The following is an 18714-nucleotide window of genomic DNA, read 5'->3' on the forward strand; positions in this document are numbered from 1 at the left end:
CGTGTACGATACACAAGTTGACAGGCAGAGAAACGTTCTGCTGACAGCAAAACTGAAAAAGATCAGTTCTTGTCCACAGGTTTACTGACGTCATGAGGAAAGGTGAAATTAAACCCATCAAGACAATCAGCAACACACCCGGCACAACTCGTACCGAAATACACAATGCACCAAATTTCACAGAGAATTGTTATCCACAAAATAATCTGTGATTACAAATAACAATAAAATAAGACATACATACTTGCAACACTTTCAAATGGCATGCAGACAACTGAACTCGCACAGATACAATGAACTATAACTCCTTGTTCTTTCGCTCTCCAATAGCTATACACATCAATCGACTCACTGCTACTGACATCGTGTGCTTCTTAATTACAAGTAACCACAAAAAATGGAAGTTTCTAAACTCAGGACAGAACAGTGTTGCTTTTCAGTGAGTTAAGCTACAGTGTAAGTAAGTGCGTGTATATGCAAGTTTAAATTATTATACACAAATGTAAGTAGTAGGCTATTTATGTGAAAATGTTTCATATTTCACATTCACAAGCATTTTTTCATGACCAGTTTAAATTTTCATGGATTTTTATCAGCTTCGATTTCATCATTTAGAATTTGCTAGTTCCTCCACTCATGTGCCTGAAATGTTACTAAACCGTGTTGTAAATTAGATTCATTCCTGTTTGAGGAATTCTGGCTTGTGTTTATTGTCTGTGGGCAGAAAGGCTTTCCTAGATGCCATTTGGCAAAATGTTCCAAGATTTCTAAGAAATTATTGAACTTCCCTAAAAAAAAACACACACAAAACAAATAAGTAAGCTGAGAGAACTAAAACGAAAGCTATAAATACAACTTGACAGTTTTCAGCAGCAGGCGAATTTGTACGGTTACTGAGCTGCCAGCTAGCTAGCTACTGACTGTTAAAAGTGCTTCCGGTAGCTAGCTAGCTAGCTAGGTAGCTTGGTAATGGCTTTGCACTGTTAACCGTGCAGCCGGTAACTAGCTGTATCTACTGGTTTAAATGCTTGCGGTTTAAATGCTTCGTAGACATTTGATTGTATGGTTTACTGAGCTGATAGCTAGCTAGCTAGGGTTACTGAGCTGAAAGCTAGCTAGCTACTTTACTGGGTATGATTCTGTGACCTCCTGGGCTTGGAGGTCTGTTTCTAGTTTTGGTTAAAGGGTCAAACTGCATGGTCTGCCCAGGCCCAGAGCTCCTTTGCTGGGCATGACTATGTGACCTGGTGGGCCTGGAAGTCTGGTTGTAGTATGATTTAAAGGGTCAAATGGTCTCCATTGTGGGTCCAGGTTTAAGGCTACTTTGCTGGGCATGTGATTTAGAGAGCGTTGGAAGTCTGGATCCTGTATTATTTAAAGGCTCAAATCACAAGAAAGTGTGCCCAGGGACGAAGCCACTTTGCCCTGCGTGGTCGATGTGACACAGTGGGCCTGGAAGTATGGTTCCCCCCCCCCCCATCTATCCATTCACTTGAAGGGGGTCAAAGTGCCCGAATTGTGCCCAGGCACGGAGCTAGGTCGCCGGTCATCAGCACGTGCGCACTTCGACCCTTGAAAACGTGAGCCCCAGGGGCCGCGCGGCATCGAATGTGCACGGCCTTCGAGCTACCGACTGGCCACGAGAGCTGAACCCATCGGGTACGGAAGCCTTTCCGTCACGTGCTCGTTTTCCACGCCTTCGGCGCAGGTAGCCTGCGAATTTAAAACCGACGCGCATTTTATTCTTTTCCCCTTTTATCCTTTCATACCTCTCCGCTACCTTGGAGAAGAGAGACGCACGCGGGTAAATAAAATATAAATATCTGTAAATGTCTGTATAATATGTAAATAAAAGGAAGAAGTGGTTGTATAGTGTAGTCGTTTGATTATAAATAATCTCATAATAATTTTATCCACAAATTCTCTATTTTATCGTTTTTTCCTGATCAATAATACAAAAAAAAACTAAAACAGGGCTAGGTTAAGTCGGCGTTAGAACAAAAAATGCTCAGATTAACTTGTGTCTCATGGCACGCATCTGAGTTTAAAATTAAACACAATGAAATCAAATTAAATTGACCCAGCTGCAACAGGCTCAGCAACCACATTTAATTTCACTGATTGGTCAGTTAGCCAGGCTATACAAAACAGGCTATTGTTAGAAATTCTGCACATGTGCTTCGCTTAGCTTCACATCTCACACTGCTTATAATTATAAGATAACGTATCCACGTTCGTAATAACGTGGTGAAATCTGCCAAAAAAGGTGAGACTCAGCATAAGAAATAATAAGACAATCTGAGCACTTAGTCCACATGTTTCTAAATGAGAAGAAAAAGTTCCTCCAAACAATATAAAGCACACAATTCTATATGGGAAAACGGTTGCATTTGTCATTAAGAGAAGCACTACTCATTACACAAATGTCAATAACCGTCCTAATATTAATAGTTGAACAGTCTTCCTCTGTCTATTATACGCACTGTACACATGTTAAATATCTGCCTTGAAATTACAATGAAATGACTTCTGGGCGCACTGAAAATTGTTATATACACACAGACACCCCCATACCAACATAAGCATAGTGCAACTCTTTGTTTACGCACCAGAGATTGAGTGGGCAAGTGCGTGTATATGCAAGTTTAAATTATTATACACAAATGTAAGTAGTAGGCTATTTATGTGAAAATGTTTCATATGTATGTACAAGTAGTGTTTCCCTGATTTCTCCCTAAATGGCCCCTCATAGTTCAGCAGTAATGAGGCTAGTTAGATTTTGCTCAGAATGAAGTACACTTTGGGATGTTATACGTATCACAGTCTCCCGTGAGCCGTACATGGTTGATCAATCCAGGTTGAGGTAGAGTCACTGCATTAATGACACGTCTGTTTGCATTGCCAGTTGTTGCTATGGCAGCAATGAAATTAGGAAATTCAAAGAAAAACAACTCATCTACACTCTTGGAACTTTAGAACCCCATATGTCCTGTGGCCTGATGTCACACGTGAGGGGAATCCCATGAACACCTTTACAGATCAGTCTGTAGAAAGACACTGAAGAGGACAGAGAAAAAATTAGGCGTTTCTGGAGATGGTGTGCTGGACGCATCGAGGACGAATACACAGACACAAAGGATGTGGAGGGTAAATGTAAATATAATGCCACTCACTCCTGCGGTTGCTGGTGCTGCCATTCATACCTGTGGTTAAAATTCCTTTTTTGTCACTAGCGCTGCATTGTCGCCTCTATCTCCCAATAATTCATACTCGAGGCTTTAGAAATCTAATTTTTTTTGGGGGTATATGCCATTTCCTGTTATTTGTGCAGAATACACACACTTTCACTTTGGAATCCACAAAGTTTTATAAATGAGGTCCCTGAATAACATCAATCTATTTCTACACTATATGGCTTGCTAATTTCATATGTCTGTGTGTCTTTCTGTTTGTCTCTCTGTGTGTGTGTGTGTGTGTGTGTGTGTTTGTGTGTGTGTGTGTTATACCAGCCCATAGAGGAGGACATGAGTCTGAAAGTGGCGCTGGAGATGAGGAACCAGGAGAGCAAAGATCAGCACGATCTTTTGGTAAAACTATATACTCTGTATGTAGTACCTGGTTTAACACTATATCCTCTGTATATATACTATATACTGTGTATGTAGTACCTGCTTTAACACTATACCCTCAGCTTACTCTAGTCTGCAGATGTAAAGAAATTAAACAGAATGTGTATATGTGTGCACCTGTATGTGTCTGGTTGTAGTATTATTTAAAGGGTCAAACTGCGTGAAGTGTGCCCAGGCCCAGAGCTGCTTTTGGTGGGCATGATTCTGTGACCTCTTGGGCCTTGAAATGTGGTGCTTGGAATGATTTAAAGAGTGAAACGGTCTGAAGTGTGCCCACGTTTAAAGCAACCTTGCTGGGCATGACTGTGTGACCTCTTGTGCCTGGAAGTCTGGTTGTAGTATTATTTAAAGGGTCAAACTGCATGAAGTGTGCCCAGGCCCAGAGCTACTTTGCTGGGCATGACTGCGTGACCTCTCGGGCCTTGAAATGTGGTGCTTTGAACGATTTAAAGAGTGAAACGGTCTGAAGTGTGCCCACGTTTAAAGCAACCTTGCTGGGCATGACTGTGTGACCTCTTGTGCCTGGAAGTCTGGTTGTAGTATTATTTAAAGGGTCAAACTGCATGAAGTGTGCCAGGCCCAGTGCTACTTTGCTGGGCATGACTGTGTGACCTCTTGTGCCTGGAAGTCTGGTTGTAGTATTATTTAAAGGGTCAAACTGCATGAAGTGTGCCCAGGCCCAGAGCTACTTTGCTGGGCATGACTGTGTGACCTCTTGTGCCTGGAAGTCTGGTTGTAGTATTATTTAAAGGGTCAAACTGCATGAAGTGTGCCCAGGCCCAGAGCTACTTTGCTGGGCATGACTGTGTGAACTCTTGTGCCTGGAAGTCTGGTTGTAGTATTATTTAAAGGGTCAAACTGCATGAAGTGTGCCCAGGCCCAGAGCTACTTTGCTGGGCATGATTCTGTGACCTCTTGGGCCTTGAAATGTGGTGCTTTGAACGATTTAAAGAGTGAAACGGTCTGAAGTGTGCCCACGTTTAAAGCAACCTTGCTGGGTATGACTGTGTGACCTCTTGTGCCTGGAAGTCTGGTTGTAGTATTATTTAAAGGGTCAAACTGTGCCCTGTAAACCGCACTGTGCCCTTCTGCGAAGAGCAAAGATGGTAAGGAAATCTCACAATTAATATCGTGTTATGTCATCAGCTTGGCAAATGTCACATCCGGGTCACCCCAACACCATCTCAGCCTGCAGATGGCGTAAGTTTACACGACGGATTCTTTTATTCTCTTCAACGACAAAACTCAGGTCTATACACCAAAAATATGGCTGATTAAAATGCACGTAAATTAAATTTAGAGTCAATAAAATGCATATGAATTGACGTTTTGACTGATAAGTAGTTTTATTTGACTCAAGTTTAATCAACTTATCTTTCAACTTTATCCATTTTTATTACTTGCCTTATTTATCGTTTATTTGACGTTTGCGGGCGCAACGTTCTGATTGACATTTTTGCCTCGAGAGGTAGAAGTAACGAAAATTGCTTGGGTTAAACGATTGATTAATTAATGAATGTTATTGGATAAACAAGGCAACTAAAACAGTTACTAATATTAAGTGATAAGAGTCCGGTAACAAAAATGGCTTGAGTTAAACGTTAAATGACGTGACACAAAGTTACTCAAATTATTTAATTATATACCACTGTAGTTTTTAGTTTACATGCATTTGTTGTTTACACCCTCATAGAAACTCCCTTCGTCATGAATGATAAAACTTGATATTTGATTTTTTAAAATGTATCAAATCAAGACTGTTTTAATCCTTTCTTTTCCAGATAACTATCACTTATATTTTCAATTCACAAGCATTTTTTCATGACCAGTTTAAATTTTCATGGATTTTTATCAGCTTCGATTTCATCATTTAGAATTTGCTAGTTCCTCCACTCATGTGCCTGAAATGTTACTAAACCGTGTTGTAAATTAGTAGATTCATTCATGTTTGAGGAATTCTGGCTTGTGTTTATTGTCTGTGGGCAGAAAGGCTTTCCTAGAAGTCAACTGGCAAAATGTTCCAAGATTTCTAAGAAATTATTGAACTTCCCTAAAAAACAAAACAAAAAAAAACAACAACAAATAAGTAAGCTGAGAGAACTAAAACGAAAGCTATAAATACAACTTGACAGTTTTCAGCAGCAAGCGAATTTGTACGGTTACTGAGCTGCTAGCTAGCTAGCTAGCTACCGGCTGCACTGTTAACCGTGCTTCCGGTGGCTACATAGCTAGCTAGCTACTTTACTGGGTATGATTCTGTGACCCCCTGGGCTTGGAGGTGTGTTTCTAGTTTTGGTTAAAGGGTCAAACTGCATGGTCTGCCCAGGCCCATAGTGACTTTGCTGGGCATGACTCTGTGACCTCTTGGGTTTGGAAGTCTGGTTATAGTATTATTTAAAGGCACAAAATGCATGAAGTGTGCCCTGGCCCAGCACTATTTTGCTGGGCATGACTGTGTGACCTCTTGGGCCAGGAAGTCTGTTTCTAGTTTTATTTAAACGGTCAAACTGCGTGAAGTGTGCCTAGGCCCAGAGCTACTTTGCTGGGCATGACTGTGTGACCTCTTGGGCCTGGAAGTCTGGTTGTAGTATTATTTAAAGGGTCAAACTGCGTGAAGTGTGCTCAGGCCCAGAGCTACTTTGCTGGGCATGACTGTGTGACCTCTTGTGCCTGGAAGTCTGGTTGTAGTATTATTTAAACGGTCAAATGTGATGGTGTGCCCAGGCCCAGAGCTCCTTTGCTGGGCATGACTGTGTGACCTGGTGGGCCTGGAAGTCTGGTTGTAGTATGATTTAACAGGTCAAATGGTCTCCATTGTGTGTCCAGGTTTAAGGCTACTTTGCTGGGCATGTGATTTAGAGAGCATTGGAAGTCTGGATCCTGTATTATTTAAAGGCTCAAATCACAAGAAAGTGTGCCCAGGGACGAAGCCACTTTGCCCTGCATGGTTGATGTGACACGGTGGGCCTGGAAGTATGTTTTTTCCCATCTATCCATTCACTTGAAGGGGGTCAAAGTGCCCGAATTGTGCCCAGGCACGGAGCTAGGTTGCCGGTCGTCAGCACATGCGCACTTCGACCCTTGAAAACATGAGCCCCAGGGGCCGTGCGGCATCGAATATGCACGGTCTTCGAGCTACCAACTGGGCACGAGAGCTGGACACATCGGGTACGGAAGCCTTTCGGTCACGTGCTCGTTTTCCACGCCTTCAGCGCAGGTAGCCTGCAAATTTGAAACCGGTGCGCATTTTATTCTTTTCCCCTTTTATCCATTCATATCTCTCTGCTACTTTGGAGAAGAGAGACGCACGCGGGCTCGTTGAAAAGCTCTGGAACTCAGCTTTCAGCCGGTGCTAGCGATGGACGTCGGAGTAGAAAGTCTGTTCAGGGCTCTTTGGAAAGGGCTGCATCTCCCCTGTAATCGACTTCGAGCGACACGCGGATCGGACCCACCGTTTTCACGCTACGATTTTTTAAAGCCGCCAGGGATGGGACGAATGCGTGGCAGGTGGCGTTCGTTAGGGACAGTCATGGAGGTGATGCGCACCGAGTTGCAGGCCATTTGGACCTGGCCCGGCCTAGATGTGAGTATTCAAAGTCAGTGCATTTGTTTAAACTTCCTCCTCCAATTCGTTGCAATTGCGCATGCGCTTCTCGCTCATCCGTCTGGAGCGTAGCACTTTATTGGTAAATATCTCTGGGCTCCTTGGGAGTAGAAAGTATATTCAGGGCTCGTTGGAAAGGACTGCATCTCCCCTGTAATTGCCTTCAAGCGGCATGCGGATCGGACCCGGAGTTTTTAAACGTGGCAGGCGGCGGACAAAAGTCGCGCGCCGGACGTCTTTGCGGCTTAATATCTCTGCGCTCTTTGGGAGTAGAAAGTCTGTTCAGGGGTTGTTAGCCTCTGTTAGCCTCACAGATGTACTATATCTGTAGCTTTTAACAGCAGGCTACGCTTCACACCACGTCTCTTCTGCCCTCAGGCAGTTGGCGGAGGAGATGCCTAAACTGCAGGAGTACCTGGAGAAAGAGGACATCGAAAAGAAGCTTCTGAGCCAAACCAAAGAGGAGCTGCCCTGTAAATAAAATATAAATATCTGTATAATATGTAAATAAAAGGAAGAAGTGGTTGTATAGTGTAGTCGTTTGATTATAAATAATCTCATAATAATCTTATCTACATATTACAGTCCAGGTTCCACAGCACTTCAGACCGAGAAGCCCATCTCTGCCACCAGATCCAGAATGCGAGGAATCCCCTCCAGCAGGCCTAGGATTTGGTCGGAGAAGAACACTTCTCCTTCTTTAGTAACCACTGCATCACACACCAGTGGCTCCTCACGGAAAAGGTTCTTGCGTGGCCTTTTGCTGGGAGGTTGGCCCTCATCAGCATGTGCCTCCGACTCTGAGCTGGAGTGAGAGAATGATCCCTCATCTCCAGAGAAGGCCTTCCTCTTTCTCTTCCGCAGCTGCGGTGGTGGAGTCGTCGGCTGTTCCTTGGCCATATTCTGCAGGTGGTTCTGGTGGCAGGCCATATGCCATTGCTCCAGGCTGGACAGGTGAGAGTAGTAGGTCTGCATGTACCACTCCCAGTAGACCTGCTGCCAGTAGAGCTCCTGGTTTGTATAGTAAGCTCCGATGTTGCCAGGCAGCCGAGGGGACTCGCTGGTATGGAGACCGGCATTCCGCATACAGAAGGGAATCGGCGTAGAAACATACAGGGAAAAAATTGGGGGAAAAAAAGCTAACAAAAATGCCATTTATTTTGGGGTTATCCAACGTGGATGTGGATGCTGGGGATGCAAAATCAGTCATTCAATACATTTCCTGATTCACCAGGGTCTTGTAAAACAAAATGCAAATAATACATCCAAAATGTAAAAACGTACACAAAACCTTTCCAGCACTACACTGGACTTCAAAGTCTTATAGAGGAAACAGTTCATAAATGCTTTAAACACGTCCACAGCAGTGCGCCCGTTAGCCAGCACAATTGCAAACACTATGCATGCAATGTGCTGTTAGCACCTCCTACGATGTGGACGAGGGGTTGGATTTTAGGAGGCAAAAATAGAACACAGCAAACCTATAAAAAAACAACAACCTCAAAGTATTTACAAATCTGTGCCAATATGTAATGTCCCTAAGCGCACTTCTGATCATGCATCTATGCAGAGTGGAACACTGCAAAATCTGCACATGGAACATTGTTCTCATCTTGCAGTGCAAACATGTCCTCCTCCCATGTGAGGCTTTATGTCGCACGTCAGTGGTATGCACTGATGGCTTCATACCGCTCCTCAGCCACAGAAGGAGGAAACACGTGGCTACGCAAGTGATCCTTCCTCCACAGGTCCCCAATAGCCGAAGGCTTCGCCAGTTCAAGATAGATCTTTATGCTGAGATGAAGAAGCATTTCATCAGCATTTCATCCATCCATGTCCTCTTCATGTTATCCCCTTTTCTCCAATCTGCAAATCAGTTGGTATTGTTGCATAGGGTTTGGATCACCTCTTGACTGAAGAACAGCTGGAAGATGTTAGAAGGGCTGTAGACTGTCTGAAAATCCATGTGAACTCCTGGGATAAAAATTCAATGGTGCAGGCTGCTCATCTTCCTCCCAGGTGTCGCGCCATCTGTCCTCCTGTGCAGTAGCTGGTGGTGACGCTGTGCTCTTTCCCCTGGAGCTGATCTTGTCTTCCTTGCTCTGGCATGAGGTTGTTGCCCAGCTAAGGTGTGGAAGGTGTTGCCGGGTGTCGGAGGTGACGGTATGGACACTCCTTTCTTTGCTTGGGGTTGGCTCGTGCTTCTGCTGCCTTTGTGACTAGCCAGTCTTCCAGCAGGCACCCTCATGGGTGTCCATAGATTGTGGGATGGTAGAAGTTGATTGTTCCCTGGGAGTGGGTCACAAAAGGTGTGAAACATTCCATATGGGGTAGGCTAGGATTGATCTGCTTCACTGCAAGACAAAGACAGCATAACATAGCCAAATGAGTACAATATGTACCATGAAAATAAACACAAACATCAAATTGTCATGAGAAATAAGGCTAAATTATTATATGTAGTAGTTACACTTACATTACTATTTATTGCATATTACTTACAACTTTAGTACACTGGCTAAATCATATTGGCGTAACAGGCTACAATATTATGCTACGCACCATAACTACTTGCTAAACGATATTAGATTCAGTGCCAATAGGCTAAAAGATTATGTTGGGGTAAATATATAGTATGCATTCTCTCAAGCCAACCCAACAATCTCGCAAAAGTGAATGATAATACTTACGGCATATCGAGCACGGCGTCGATTCCATGGACAAACGCGACTTCGTCCTCTGAGTCCATGCTTGCAGCCATGGAAGCGTCATCACTCTCACTTTCCTCATCACTAAATCTAAACGAAGTTCTCATCAACTTCAGCCAGTGTAAGTCGTTTCCTTTCCATGGTTGTGATAAAGATATCCACTAAAACGTTTTATCAAAAGCAAAAACAAAATCACGAAGTAAACTGCCCAAAAACCGAGCAACTGAAGTGCACTCTGCAATAGCAACAGGTAAACAGCACGCGCGCAACAGGGCTCGTTAATGTGTTCCGCGTGGCCCGCCCCGTCTCTGTAGTGACCATTCATGGCAAATGAGCTGTCGAGATTTTCGTCTGCCTGAATGCTATTTGTTGAAAATGGTGTCAAACATTTTGGATTCGATGGCCCGTTACTGTAAGCTTTTTTTTCTTCCTTTCCCCATTTTCTGCAAGGGTCTTCTGGTACTTACATTTATATTTATGCCATTTACTTGCAAATAAGAATTAGTTCTTAATGTACAAATTATGCAAGGAGTACATTCAAAAATTGCATAGTACAGGACATGTGGTTCGGTTTTTTCTGAAGATAAAAAGCAGAAAGAGTAAAACCCGATGTAAAACTAGGGGACAATATATGTGTAGACTTTGCAAACAAGGTCATTGGGTTGCGTGCATATTTTAAATAAGGTAATAAACAAAGTATATTTAATGAACTATGACTCGTTCCTAAATAAATAAGATCTGAAAAACAATTACATTAAAAATAAACTTTAATACAACTTCCAACACCAAAAAAAATAATTTACAAAACAGAGATTTACAATTTACAAAACAATTACAAAACAGGGAAAAATATATACAAAATTACAGTCCAGGGTCCACAGCACTTCAGACCGAGAAGCCCATCTCTGCAGCCAGATCCAGAATGCCAGGAATCCCCTCCAGCAGGCCTAGGATTTGGTCGGAGAAGAACGCTTCTCCCTCTTTAGTTACCACTGCATCACACACCAGTGGCTCCTCACCGAAAAGGTTCTCGCGTGGCCTTTTGCTTGGAGGTTGGCCCTCATCAGCATATGCCTCCGACTCTGAGCTGGAGTGAGAGAATGATCCCTCATCTCCAGAGAAGGCCTTCCTCTTTCTCTTCCGCAGCTGCGGTGGTGGAGTCGTCCTCTTTTGCTTGGCCATGTTCTGCATGTGGTTCTGGTGGCAGGCCATATGCCATTGCTGCAGGCTGGACAGGTGAGTGTAGTAGGTCTGCATGTACCACTCCCAGTAGACCTGCTGCCAGTAGAGCTCCTGGTTCGTATAATAAGCTCCAATGCTGCCAGGCAGCCGAGGGGACTCGCTGGTATGGAGACCGGCATTCCGCATACAGTAGGGAATCGGCGTAGAGTGCCAGTGGCTTGCACCTGCTGTGGACACATATGGCATGAAACTGAAGACTGCTTGCTTCCATTACTGTACACCAGGGATGATAATTGATCTGTTTATGATTTCCCCAGCTACAAAGAGTACTAAAAATCTAGAGTATCTTACGTATGGATGGACTGGCAGTCAGCACATGTGGAGAAGGCTGATGGCTGTGTACCTCCACCAGGCCTTAAAAACATCAATTTAATTAGCTTTTTCTTTTTTCCCCTCTTTATCATACATAGCAAATTGGTAAGGAGCACACCTGTGGGATGCTGAAAGATCTTTATGGGCGGTGCCTCTACAGCACCACTAACATGGCCGACCACATGCGAGGGTGCCACAGCGATTCCGCAAGGGAAGGGTGCCGGCCCATAGGAGTCCACACACATCACTGTCTCGTGGGGGGCGCGGGAGACGACACAAAACAATTAATTCAGGTCAAATATGGTTGATTTAAAAAGTAAACAAATGAAACAATGAAATGTTAAAAATGAATGAAAAGAGAAAATTTACATTATAAGGAAGACAAAATATTAAAGTTGAACTAAAATGACAGAAACGGATGTACATTGTTTCAAATACATTCTGCAATCTATGAAAATAGACAGTTATGGATGAAGAACCCACCCGCAGGCTGGAGGTAGACTGGATTCATCTGCCTTGGAAGCTGCCCATTAGCATGGGCTCAGGCAAAGTGCCTCTGCCTCTCCTGGCCATGGCCTGAATGAAAACCGCAAAACGGGTGCCCAGAGGAAGCATAAATGTGTCCTGTGTTCATAGTTAATATGAAAAATTGACAGCTTCTTAAAAGTAAATTGCAGAGCAAAATCAAGGTTTGACCAGATCTGTGCTTTTCAAGACTCAAACTGAGCTCCAAACATTCGAAACCAAACATTCCGCAGTTGCTTAGTACACACGTGATGTCACCATTTCTTCATTTTTGAACAAAAACACTACATTAAACAGGCTGCTTCAATAACCTCCATCAGCTTGCTCCATAGAGACTGGTTTGGTTGGAGTCATTCTTCTTTGTTTAGTTTGTCTAGATTGAAATAATACAAATGTCATTAACTCTGGATGTTTCTTGCAGTATTTTTGACTATACACTCAAGATTCTAGACACTATGTCTTCTCAATAAAAACACAAGACAGATAGTATGTGAATGCAGTGCAGAGCATGGAGGCCTTATTCTGAGCCATCCATCCTGCCATCACCAATAGCATGTGTGAATGTGAAAAGGGAAACACCCACTCTCTTATACATCTTTATGAAACTCTTCTTGTATACTCACGCCCCTTTTTAAGTCAGTTATTGCAGTTTCTGTGGACAAGTAAGACATCCTCCCTTTGCATCACAGTAAAGCCCACAGTAAATCCAACTCATCCTTTGGCCTGTTGTCACTTCAGTCGACTGCACCCAAAGGCTGGATACATCCGCATGTGTTACTGCTATTAAGGGCTTACTTAAAGACAATTTTAATAATACCTGTAAATGTTTTACTTCTGTTCAAGTCACGTAACTTCTGTTTGTTAACTCTTGTTATATAACTCTTCTTGTTTGTTGTATTTTGTTATTTCTTTCTCATTTTTCTTCCTCTCCCCCTTCTCTACAAGTGTCTTCTGGTAGTTACAAATAAGAATTAGTTCTTACTTTCCAATTTTAAGATCTTTTCGAATCTATTTGTACATCTCCACCTTACCACCTGTGACGAATGCCCGAGTGCCGAAGGGCCTGGAGCAGGACGCACAGACTCCCGTGACAGTGAAATTCATTTATTAACACGCAACGTAACTGTGGCACTCACATATAACAGTAACGGATAACGTGACTTCTACAATTAACACGGACAACTCACACGTAACCGAAGACAATATACACAGACACAACAGCTAAACAAACATTAACAAGGGCTACATGAACGTGGACATTGACATTAAGCACAGGCGCTAACAATCTGACCAACAGTGAGGGGAGCACCGACAGGGGTTTAAATAGCCCAACGAACACTGACGCTAAACCCTGTACAGGTGCGTGCCCTCACGGGGGTGTGGCCACAAACAAAAGTAAACACCCCTGCACGCGGCAGGCCGGACCACGTGACTTGTGGGGGGGAACGTCCCGTGATAACACTAGTTATCTAAAGTTTTACATATAGCACAAAGACCCTTCAGGATGTAAATTAATGTAGACACTTGGGAAAAGGCACTCATTTACATCCAGGCTTTTCTTTCCATCATTTAGGCTCCAATTGGTAACATGAAACATACGGGGAAAAAAGCTAACAAAAATGCCTTTTATTTTGGGGTTATCCAACGTGGATGTGGATGCTGGGGATGCAAAATCAGTAATTCAATACATTTCCTGATTCACCAGGGTCTTGTAAAACAAAACGCAAATAATACATCCAAAATGTAAAAACGTACACAAAACCTTTCCAGCACTACACTGGACTTCAAAGTCTTATAGAGGAAACAGTTCATAAATGCTTTAAACACGTCCACAGCAGTGCGCCCGTTAGCCAGCACAATTGCAAACACTATGCATGCAATGTGCTGTTAGCACCTCCTACGATGTGGACGAGGGGTTGGATTTTAGGAGGCAAAAATAGAACACAGCAAACCTATAAAAAAACAACAACCTCAAAGTATTTACAAATCTGTGCCAATATGTAATGTCCCTAAGCGCACTTCTGATCATGCATCTATGCAGAGTGGAACACTGCAAAATCTGCACATGAACATTGTTCTCATCTTGCAGTGCAAACATGTCCTCCTCCCATGTGAGGCTTTATGTCACACGTCAGTGGTATGCACTGATGGCTTCATACCGCTCCTCAGCCACAGAAGGAGGAAACACGTGGCTACGCAAGTGATCCTTCCTCCACAGGTCCCCAATAGCCGAAGGCTTCGCCAGTCCAAGATAGATCTTTATGCTGAGATGAAGAAGCATTTCATCAGCATTTCATCCATCCATGGCCTCTTCATGTCATCCCCTTTTCTCCGAGCTGCAAATCGGTTGGTATTGCTGCATAGGGTTTGGATCACCTCTTGACTGAAGAACAGCTGGAAGATGTTAGAAGGGCTGTAGACTGTCTGAAAATCCATGTGAACTCCTGGGATAAAAATTAAATGGGGCAGGCTGCTCATCTTCCTCCCAGGTGTCGCACCATCTGTCCTCCTGTGCAGTAGCTGGTGGTGACGCTGTGCTCTTTCCCCCGGAGCTGATCTTGTCGTCCTTGCTCTGGCATGAGGTTGTTGCCCAGCTAAGGTGTGGAAGGTGTTGCCGGGTGTCGGAGGTGACGGTATGGACACTCCTTTCTTTGCTTGGGGTTGGCTCGTGCTTCTGCTGCCTTTGTGACTAGCCAGTCTTCCAGCAGGCACCCTCATGGGTGTCCATAGATTGTGGGATGGTAGAAGTTGATTGTTCCCTGGGAGTGGGTCACAAAAGGTGTGAAACATTCCATATGGGGTAGGCTAGGATTGATCTGCTTCACTGCAAGACAAAGACAGCATAACATAGCCAAATGAGTACAATATGTACCATGAAAATAAACACAAACATCAAATTGTCATGAGAAATAAGGCTAAATTATTATATGTAGTAGTTACACTTACATTACTATTTATTGCATATTACTTACAACTTTAGTACACTGGCTAAATCATATTGGCGTAACAGGCTACAATATTATGCTACGCACCATAACTACTTGCTAAACGATATTAGATTCAGTGCCAATAGGCTAAAAGATTATGTTGGGGTAAATATATAGTATGCATTCTCTCAAGCCAACCCAACAATCTCGCAAAAGTGAATGATAATACTTACGGCATATCGAGCACGGCGTCGATTCCATGGACAAACGCGACTTCGTCCTCTGAGTCCATGCTTGCAGCCATGGAAGCGTCATCACTCTCACTTTCCTCATCACTAAATCTAAACGAAGTTCTCATCAACTTCAGCCAGTGTAAGTCGTTTCCTTTCCATGGTTGTGATAAAGATATCCACTAAAACGTTTTATCAAAAGCAAAAACAAAATCACGAAGTAAACTGCCCAAAAACCGAGCAACTGAAGTGCACTCTGCAATAGCAACAGGTAAACAGCACGCGCGCAACAGGGCTCGTTAATGTGTTCCGCGTGGCCCGCCCCGTCTCTGTAGTGACCATTCATGGCAAATGAGCTGTCGAGATTTTCGTCTGCCTGAATGCTATTTGTTGAAAATGGTGTCAAACATTTTGGATTCGATGGCCCGTTACTGTAAGCTTTTTTTTCTTCCTTTCCCCATTTTCTGCAAGGGTCTTCTGGTACTTACATTTATATTTATGCCATTTACTTGCAAATAAGAATTAGTTCTTAATGTACAAATTATGCAAGGAGTACATTCAAAAATTGCATAGTACAGGACATGTGGTTCGGTTTTTTCTGAAGATAAAAAGCAGAAAGAGTAAAACCCGATGTAAAACTAGGGGACAATATATGTGTAGACTTTGCAAACAAGGTCATTGGGTTGCGTGCATATTTTAAATAAGGTAATAAACAAAGTATATTTAATGAACTATGACTCGTTCCTAAATAAATAAGATCTGAAAAACAATTACATTAAAAAAAACCTTTAATACAACTTCCAACACCAAAAAAAATTTATTTACAAAACAGAGATTTACAATTTACAAATCAATTACAAAACAGGGGAAAATATATACAAAATTACAGTCCAGGGTCCACAGCACTTCAGACCGAGAAGCCCATCTCTGCAGCCAGATCCAGAATGCCAGGAATCCCCTCCAGCAGGCCTAGGATTTGGTCAGAGAAGAACGCTTCTCCCTCTTTAGTTACCACTGCATCACACACCAGTGGCTCCTCACCGAAAAGGTTCTCGCGTGGCCTTTTGCTTGGAGGTTGGCCCTCATCAGCATATGCCTCCGACTCTGAGCTGGAGTGAGAGAATGATCCCTCATCTCCAGAGAAGGCCTTCCTCTTTCTCTTCCGCAGCTGCGGTGGTGGAGTCGTCCTCTTTTGCTTGGCCATGTTCTGCATGTGGTTCTGGTGGCAGGCCATATGCCATTGCTGCAGGCTGGACAGGTGAGAGTAGTAGGTCTGCATGTACCACTCCCAGTAGACCTGCTGCCAGTAGAGCTCCTGGTTTGTATAATAAGCTCCAATGTTGCCAGGCAGCCGAGGGGACTCGCTGGTATGGAGACCGGCATTCCGCATACAGTAGGGAATCGGCGTAGAGTGCCAGTGGCTTGCACCTGCTGTGGACACATATGGCATGAAACTGAAGACTGCTTGCTTCCATTACTGTACACCAGGGATGATAATGATCTGTTTATGATTTCCCCAGCTACAAAGAGTACTAAAAATCTAGAGTATCTTACGTATGGATGGATTGGCAGTCAGCACATGTGGAGAAGGCTGATGGCTGTGTACCTCCACCAGGCCTTAAAAACATCAATTTAATTAGCTTTTTCTTTTTTCCCCTCTTTATCATACATAGCAAATTGGTAAGGAGCACACCTGTGGGATGCTGAAAGACCTTTATGGGCGGTGCCTCTACAGCACCACTAACATGGCCGACCACATGCGAGGGTGCCACAGCGATTCCGCAAGGGAAGGGTGCCGGCCCATAGGAGTCCACACACATCACTGTCTCGTGGGGGGCGCGGGAGACGACACAAAACAATTAATTCGAGTCAAATATGGTTGATTTAAACAGTAAACAAATGAAACAATGAAATGTTAAAAATGAATGAAAAGAGCAAATTTACATTATAAGGAAGACAAAATATTAAAGTTGAACTAAAATGACAGAAACGGATGTACATTGTTTCAAATACATTCTGCAATCTATGAAAATAGACAGTTATGGATGAAGAACCCACCCGCAGGCTGGAGGTAGACTGGATTCATCTGCCTTGGAAGCTGCCCATTAGCATGGGCTCGGGCAAAGTGTCTCTGCCTCTCCTGGCCATGGCCTGAATGAAAACCGCAAAACGGGTGCCCAGAGGAAGCATAAATGTGTCCTGTGTTCATAGTTAATATGAAAAATTGAAAGCTTCTTAAAAGTAAATTGCAGAGCAAAATCAAGGTTTGACCAGATCTGTGCTTTTCAAGACTCAAACTGAGCTCCAAACATTCGAAACCAAACATTCCGCAGTTGCTTAGTACACACGTGATGTCACCATTTCTTCATTTTTGAACAAAAACACTACATTAAACAGGCTGCTTCAATAACCTCCATCAGCTTGCTCCATAGAGACTGGTTTGGTTGGAGTCATTCTTCTTTGTTTAGTTTGTCTAGATTGAAATAATACAAATGCCATTAACTCTGGATGTTTTTTGCAGTATTTTTGACTATACACTCAGGATTCTAGACACTATGTCTTCTCAATAAAAACACAAGACAGATAGTATGTGAATGCAGTGCAGAGCATGGAGGCCTTATTCTGAGCCATCCATCCTGCCATCACCAATAGTATGTGTGAATGTGAAAAGGGAAACACCCACTCTCTTATACATCTTTATGAAACTCTTCTTGTATACTCACGCCCCTTTTTAAGTCAGTTATTGCAGTTTCTGTGGACATGTAAGACATCCTCCCTTTGTATCACAGTAAAGCCCACAGTAAATCCAACTCATCCTTTGGCCTGTTGTCACTTCATTCGGCTGCACCCAAAGGCTGGATACATCCGCATGTGTTACTGCTATTAAGGGCTTACTTAAAGACAATTTTAATAATACCTGTAAATGTTTTACTTCTGTTCAAGTCATGTAGCTTCTGTTTGTTAACTCTTGTTATATAACTCTTCTTGTTTGTTGTATTTTGTTATTTCTTTCTCATTTTTCTTCCTCTCCCCCTTCTCTACAAGTGTCTTCTGGTAGTTACAAATAAGAATTAGTTCTTACTTTCCAATTTTAAGATCTTTTCGAATCTATTTGTACATCTCCACCTTACCACCTGTGACGAATGCCTGAGTGCCGAAGGGCCTGGAGCAGGACGCACAGACTCCCGTGACAGTGAAATTCATTTATTAACACGCAACGTAACTGTGGCACTCACATATAACAGTAAGGATAACGTGACTTCTACAATTAACACGGACAACTCACACGTAACCGAAGACAATATACACAGATACAAAAGCTAAACAAACATTAACAAGGGCTACATGAACGTGGACATTGACATTAAGCACAGGCGCTAACAATCAATGAACAACAGTGAGGGGAGCACCGACAGGGGTTTAAATAGCCCAACTAACACTGACGCTAAACCCTGTACAGGTGCGTGCCCTCACGGGGGTGTGGCCACAAACAAAAGTAAACACCCCTGCACGCGGCAGGCCGGATCACGTGACTTG

This window comes from Electrophorus electricus, unplaced genomic scaffold (genome assembly GCF_041902795.1).
Source record: "Electrophorus electricus isolate QZ-2024a unplaced genomic scaffold, ASM4190279v1 Scaffold37, whole genome shotgun sequence".
Classification (NCBI taxonomy): Eukaryota; Metazoa; Chordata; class Actinopteri; order Gymnotiformes; family Gymnotidae; genus Electrophorus; species Electrophorus electricus.